Below are 8,044 nucleotides of genomic sequence, written 5' to 3'. Positions count from 1 at the left end.
AAAGTCTGGAACAGAGGCATGAGATGAACCATGATAACCCCTTCCTTTAAAACACCCTGCATCCTTCTTTTTTGTTGTAACAATATGATTAGTAACTGCAGCTGTCAGGACATTCCATTATAGAGATTTGCTTGACTTCATACTATGTGGTTTAAAGGAAAAACACAAAGTTAATAGTACCTGCACTGGTTCTGTCCTAAACACAGGAAAAAAGCAAGATGAGTAAATGGGGAGACCATTCGTTTAGTGTCTCAAGTTTAGTCTTCATTGGAATTTTTTGAGTTACTTTATGCATCTCTTAGTGCATAGTATTTATATCATCTCCTGTAGTACAGAGCAACGTCTTCACAAGGCAAGAGGCCTTCAGATAACTCAAGAGTGTGTTTGTGTGAGGCCGCATGTAGACTAGAAGAAGAAGGATGAGGAGTGAACAGGAACGCCTCTGGTTGAGCAAGGCGGATTGGGTAAATCAGAGAAAGGAAAGAGGAGGAGGATGGGGAGATGTATGTAAGCATATATATTTGCCTCGCCATAAAGCCCTGTCGCTTGACCAGTCCTGGATTTCAGGTCTGTTAAAGACTAAATCTGTTACTGAGTTTTGCGTGCTAAGTTGGTAAGTCATCAGAATGGACTTGGAAAGAAACGGTGGTGAGACGTCTCTGTTCCCCGGTAAGTTTCTCACTTCATTATTATCCCACTTGATATCTCAATGTATATTTGAATATAGGCAACCGTGTCAAAGTACTGATCTCTCTGAATTTCTACTTTTGTAGCTGATATTGTGGAGCTATCATTTAGGCAGGGGTATTTACAGAGTCAGAGTTTATTTTAGTTTTTTTTCAGTCTTTCTTTTTTTCTTTTCCAAACAATTAAATTATGTATTAAGGTATGGTTGTATAAAATTATTTATGTATTGCTGTATAGAGGTGTATGTAAAGCGTTTTGGTAAACTACTCCTACTACTACTCACTACTGTTTTTTACTTACTTTCAGACTTGCTTGACACAACGTGTAGAAGGTATTACAAGAAGAATCCTAATGTTCATTCAGGTGGATTGGGGGTAGATGATATCTCTAGCAAAGATGATGATGGAAATGCAAGATCGTTCCCCCAAATAACAACAACTCTGCCAACTGCGGCTGTTTTTAACAAAAACATCAACCCAGGAGAGAAGCAGGTGACTTATTCTACAGGGGCGGAGACCCTGTCCAAGACCCTGTCCAAGACCCTGTCCAAGACACTGTCTGAGACCCTGTCTGAGACCCTGTCTGAGACCCTGTCTGAGACGTCCTCTTGTTTAAAGGATGAGAAAGAGAAGGAGGAAGATGAGGTTGGTGGGTGGATGTCTTCCCTCATCTTTGACTTTTTTGTTTTTTTTTTTTTGTTTTGTTTTTTTTTTTCGTTGTTTTTGTTTTGTTGCTGGTACGTGTACTCTGTAGTTTGTTAGGGTCAAATGTTTTTTTCTCCCTTTGTTTCTTTCACTGTAGCGGAGAGGAACGTTAACCACTCTCTGTATAAACCTAAAGGCCTGGCTCTCCACACTCATGGCTCTTTGGTCATGTTAGAGGCCTCATAGTGCTTTCATCACAATGTCCACTGCCACAGCAGTCACAGTGGAGAAGATGTGTGGCATCAGACAAAGTAGAGTAGCAAAACAAAGTAGAAAAAAAATTATAGGTTTGAATGAGGTGAGGTGAGGTTAATAATTTAAATGACATTGAACAGATTTAGGATAGAATTATAAAACTGGGTCAAAAATAAATAGATAATTTTAAAAAAGCAGATTACATATTTTTGTAGCAGGGCTCTCAGAAGTAAGCAGTGACAGGAAAACACTGAGGTCTCTGGAGGCCAATAACTCTGGCTGCATTAAAGTCAGGGTATGGATTATGAAGATGATGGATTGGGAGTGATTACAATCCACAATAAATGGAAATAAATATATCCAGAGTTCATTGTATGAGTGCATTTTGTTGTCATCTGAGTCTGTGGGCGACAGATTTGTGCTTATGTTTTTTTATGTATGTTCTTTTCAGACTAAGGAGACAAATGTCGTCAATAAATGACAAACACAGGACATGTTTCTATGTATGCATTGCCTAGATGCACAAAGCACCAAATAGAAACCCCCACTTCATCCAACACATTATCAACCTTTACATCCCAGCATGATTCATACAGTAATTAAGAAATTGTAATGATGAATGATGAATGAAACAGCTGTTTACTTAAATTAGCATCCTTCAGAATCATCTTTGAATTTGAATACAATAAAAGAAAAAATATTCTTAAATTTTTCTGCAATGTTTACAACACTGAGATTCAAAAGACTCTTAACTCGTGTACAGATGCTCTAGAATAAAAAGCACAATTGGATTTTCCCATGAGTAAGGCCACAAATGATTTTTTGCACAGCATGTTCAATACAAGGAAAAAAAGTTAAGGTAATGAACTAATAAGCTTCTTAGCGATGGAAAACAAATGACTGAACGAATAAACTTTTTAGAACCAAGGCTGTACTGAGGTGAAGTTTGAATGAAGTAAAAATGTAAGGGGCAGAGTACACTTCAATTTTGATCCATGACAATGTTCCTGTTTAGTTTCCATTTGACAGTGGCAGGAGATGGCAAAATAAAGAGGAACTTGATTATTTTCCCAATTAGTGGGAAAAAAGTACACATTTTTATTTAGGTTGAAATATTTCTTTGTTCCCTCTGTGCCCGAGTCAGGGCAACACTAGTGTGTAAGCTGAGACAAGGGAAGGGTCTGTTGACACTCACTCACACACACACACACACACACACACACACACACACACACACACACACACACACACACACACACACACACACACACACACACACACACACACACACACACACACACACACACACACACACACACACACACACCGAACTGCTGCCCCAAAACTTCACGGTGAAATGTAAGCCGGGTATGGCAGAACAAGACAGATTGTGTCAGCTGCTGAAAAGTCAACTTCAGGTCTGAAAAAACATCTTCAAGCTTGACGTATGCTGGTGGAGAGGTCCAGCTCCAAAACAGGGCCAGCGAGCTTTTGGCTCAGCTGAAGAGGAAGGTGCTGCTTGCATCTGAAAGACCAAGAATATAACTTCTGCAACAACACTGACAGGTTGTCATCATTACAGAGAGCTGTAAAAATTATGGGCCTTATGCAATACCTCGAGAGCTGTAGAGTTAACAGTAAGTAAACTACTAAGGTAGACCTACAGTTTGCTATACGGCATTTGGACAGTAAAACTTATATGCACAACCACTTGGAGTTCAGCACAAATGATAATGCGTTACTGGTTAATGACGCTAATGTTGTGACCTCACAAGTTGATTTTTAAATAAGTAACGTTGCCCATCAGTAGATATCAGTGGATGGATGCAAACAAATGTGTTGCAAAATGTTGTCTTCACCCACAGGTCATACATATCCTGGCTTTCTGAGATGTTGAGCAAGTTTGAAAAGTTCATGCTTACAGTGACAATATCAAAGTCAGCGGGATAAAAAAAAGCAGATTGCTTGTTGAACTGAATTATATACACAATACATTGGGAACATGATATAATGAATAGGTGACTTCAGAACAACAGGTACTGCAGGTACTGCATACACCTAGGGGATGATTTAAAAAAAAGTCAAGTTAAAAAAAAGAACTGAAGACAACTTTTTTTCTTTTATCTGCTAAGTATACATATGAAACAGTTTATAATCAGGATACATGGTTAGAAAGTTAAGAAAAAAAAGGTTGTTTTTTTTACCCTTTCATTTTCTTAATATACCAACAGCGTATAAAACAGGTTGCAAATAGAATACATGTTTTTTTAAAAAACACATATACACAAGGTGTCAAACCAAGATACACGTCAAGGTTTTTCTTTTTCAGAAGTTGCTTGTGCAACTCCGCTGTAATGGTCGCTGACAGTTAGCAGCTCTCTGATTGTAACGTATTCCCCATTGCTGGTCAGATATTTGTACACATCTAACAGTTTCTTATAGAATTGCCTGGTTGATTTCACTTCATGCAGGAGAGTCTCTGCCACAGCCTGGAGTGTGAGGTTGTCCACGGTCAGGCGACGGTTGATCAGCACATACTGGATGGAGGGAATGAAGCGAGGGGTGATGAGTCTTTTCATCAGACTGTAATAGTGATCCCGGATAAAGTAATCCTCCAGCATCTCCTGGCATTTGTGCTGTTCCTCACTGGGGTGACTGATCTTGCAGCCGTAGCACTGCTCTTTGCGGTAGCTTTTGATAGTCAGGTTGAGCAGATGATAAACAGCCGGTTTGATGGAGTCAAAGATGAGGGAAGACATCCACCCACCAACCTCATCTTCCTCCTTCTCTTTCTCATCCTTTGAACAAGAGGACGTCTCAGACAGGGTCTCAGACAGGGTCTCAGACAGGGTCTCAGACAGGGTCTCAGACAGTGTCTTGGACAGGGTCTTGGACAGGGTCTCCGCCCCTGTAGAATAAGTCACCTGCTTCTCTCCTGGGTTGATGTTTTTGTTAAAAACAGCCGCAGTTGGCAGAGTTGTTGTTATTTGGGGGAACGATCTTGCATTTCCATCATCATCTTTGCTAGAGATATCATCTACCCCCAATCCACCTGAATGAACATTAGGATTCTTCTTGTAATACCTTCTACACGTTGTGTCAAGCAAGTCTGAAAGTAAGTAAAAAACAGTAGTGAGTAGTAGTAGGAGTAGTTTACCAAAACGCTTTACATACACCTCTATACAGCAATACATAAATAATTTTATACATCCATACCTTAATACATAATTTAATTGTTTGGAAAAGAAAAAAAGAAAGACTGAAAAAAAACTAAAATAAACTCTGACTCTGTAAATACCCCTGCCTAAATGATAGCTCCACAATATCAGCTACAAAAGTAGAAATTCAGAGAGATCAGTACTTTGACACGGTTGCCTATATTCAAATATACATTGAGATATCAAGTGGGATAATAATGAAGTGAGAAACTTACCGGGGAACAGAGACGTCTCACCACCGTTTCTTTCCAAGTCCATTCTGATGACTTACCAACTTAGCACGCAAAACTCAGTAACAGATTTAGTCTTTAACAGACCTGAAATCCAGGACTGGTCAAGCGACAGGGCTTTATGGCGAGGCAAATATATATGCATACATACATCTCCCCATCCTCCTCCTCTCTCCTTTCTCTGATTTACCCAATCCGCCTTGCTCAACCAGAGGCGTTCCTGTTCACTCCTCATCCTTCTTCTTCTAGTCTACATGCGGCCTCACACAAACACACTCTTGAGTTATCTGAAGGCCTCTTGCCTGGTGAAGACGTTGCTCTGTACTACAGGAGATGATATAAATACTATGCACTAAGAGATGCATAAAGTAACTCAAAAAATCCCAATGAAGACTAAACTTGAGACACTAAACGAATGGTCTCCCCATTTACTCATCTTGCTTTTTTCCTGTGTTTAGGACAGAACCAGTGCAGGTACTATTAACTTTGTGTCTTTCCTTTAAACCACATAGTATGAAGTCAAGCAAATCTCTATAATGGAATGTCCTGACAGCTGCAGTTACTAATCATATTGTTACAACAAAAAAGAAGGATGCAGGGTGTTTTAAAGGAAGGGGTTATCATGGTTCATCTCATGCCTCTGTTCCAGACTTTTAGAGATCGTCAGAATTTCAAAGGTAAAACATGGTAAAAAGATGTGAGTCAAAACTAAATATAGGCTTTAAAGATCTGCAAATGATCTAAGTTTTGTTTTTAATCAACATTTCACAGTAGCTATGGTTTAAACTCCTGGACTAAGGCTCTGCTTATTTTTGTGGTTTCTGATCTTCACGTAACAGCAACATATTTTTTACTTCTTCTTCTTGAATGGCATGTTAAATGTTAAAAAAATAAACAGACTTAATATCCCATGCATTTAAAAAGTAAAAGTTTCAAAGGAGTGAAATTTAAAAGATTAAAGTGTTGAGGCAATAGATCCTGATATTCAGTCATTTTAACTTTGACAACAAACTTTTTATGAATTACTCACTAACTGGGTTATTCTGCCACTTGTTAGCGTTCTAAAATAGAGTTTCTCTTTAGACATAGCAGCTTTTTCAAAAACTTTTCTGGGTGATCTTGTGCAGTTGGTATAATGTTGGTACAATGTTGGAATGATGTTTGTATGACGTTGGTATGAGTGGGCCTGTTGGAATTTGAGGAACTTGAATGGGGCTGGAGTTTCTATCATGCTGGGTAACGGGATGTACAGCAGAGAAGTCATGGTATATCCGGGGGGAGGCCTCTGAGGACTCTGATTTATGCACCCTGAACTCTGCTACGACCTGGGTCAAGACCTTCAAATTTACACGAGGGGCCCACAGGACACTTAAGGGGGGCAGAGAAGATTACAACCCCAGGAGTAACTAGAAGACATTTGTTCATTTTTCTCAAACTTTTTTCCACACTCAATGTATCTACCCTGACTCTCTGAGCTGAACTCACTGCAGGTTGCATACAATGTACCTTTCCAAAGATTGTCCCATTTTTTTCTACCATTCTTTTGCCCTAGTGAATTAAAAAAATCAGTCACACAAAAGCGCTACAAAGCACGCAAAATAAAAAAGCAAGCATAGCATGAGATTTTTTGGCTCTTACAGTCCCTCCACAATATTGTCAGCTGAATCCTGGTTCAAAGTCTGATCTCATTAACGGCACTTTTTAACAGACTGATTTCTTCAAGCCCCAATGAGAACTTTGTTTTTTTAAAAACATGTCAACTTAATCTTTCCCTGAGCACCTGAAGTGGCTCCTAAAGAAGACTTAATTAGTCTCCCCTGAGATGCTTCACATGTTTTAGCAGCTTCAAGTGTAATGTTATGATGCAGGGTCATGGTTCTGATTGTAATCAGTGTGCCTGGTTAATTTAATCGCACTGAACCTGCTGTTTGACGGTGGAGTCCTAAAAAATGCCATAGTGTCACCTAAATGCTACAATGTCAGCTACATTAGCGTCCAACAGTTGTTTTCTGTCCTGTGTAGGTTATGTAACACATGCGAGCTCTGGAAAACCCATGAAAAGAAAATTTGTCAAGAAGCGGAGTGTATCGACTCCTGCCATCATAAATCCAGATCTCTGATGAGTGGTTAAGGTCCAGTGTTGGATAGATAGAAGAATCTAGATACATAAAGAGTATTTCCACTCATTTTGGCTGCTTGGTGGGCTGAATATTGTGAGTTTTGGTTGCTTCCGATTTATTTTTTCCTTTTTTTGTTTCAGCTGAAACCAATGTTGATCAGACTAGCATTTAAACACAAAGTGATTGTCCGACCATCTTACTAATATGCTGAACTCATTTTGGCAGCTCAGCTGCTTCAGGACTCAGCTATCAAAGCAGGGAAAGAGAGAGGATGGAGTGTATTGGAAGTATAACTCACAATATACTTTAACAAGCAGGATAATAAAGGATACAAAATGATAATAATAAAGTCACAAATGACGGGGCGATGAACACATAGAAAGAAACTACCAAACTACCAAACTACCAAACTACGTAAACTTCACCGTGAATGTGCTTTGAGCAAAATAGCATGCAACATTGGACTCTGAGTAATTCTAGAAAGATACAGAATAACCATTCTGTAATAGGTAACACCAACCATACTTGTCCTGTGGTTCCTTTATTATTATTATTTATGTGGCTTGTATATGGTAAAAGGTGTCATTAATATATTTATTATATATTTAGTCCATTTTATAACTTCAAATGAAACAGAATGCTCAAGAAGTACTAAAGATCTGTTTTTGAATCCTTGAGTAAATCAAATTTTAAGTTCATCACAAAGCGCTATTGCGTGTATTAATTCAGGCAAAGTCATCAACTGCTGCTCGGGTCTTAAGTTGCTCTAAAGAGCTCAGGCTTAAGGTAGAATGCTATATAAGTTTTTACTTTATGGCATGCTTTATGAAAACAGCCGCTTAAACTATTAAAGCGTGTGTAGAAGGTGATAATACAAGATCACAGAGAGA

This window comes from Halichoeres trimaculatus, unplaced genomic scaffold (assembly GCF_033239565.1).
Source record: "Halichoeres trimaculatus isolate MK-OKI-2021-1 unplaced genomic scaffold, fHalTri1.1 fHalTri1_scaffold_8, whole genome shotgun sequence".
Classification (NCBI taxonomy): domain Eukaryota; kingdom Metazoa; phylum Chordata; class Actinopteri; order Labriformes; family Labridae; genus Halichoeres; species Halichoeres trimaculatus.
This window is presented reverse-complemented; position numbering follows the sequence as displayed.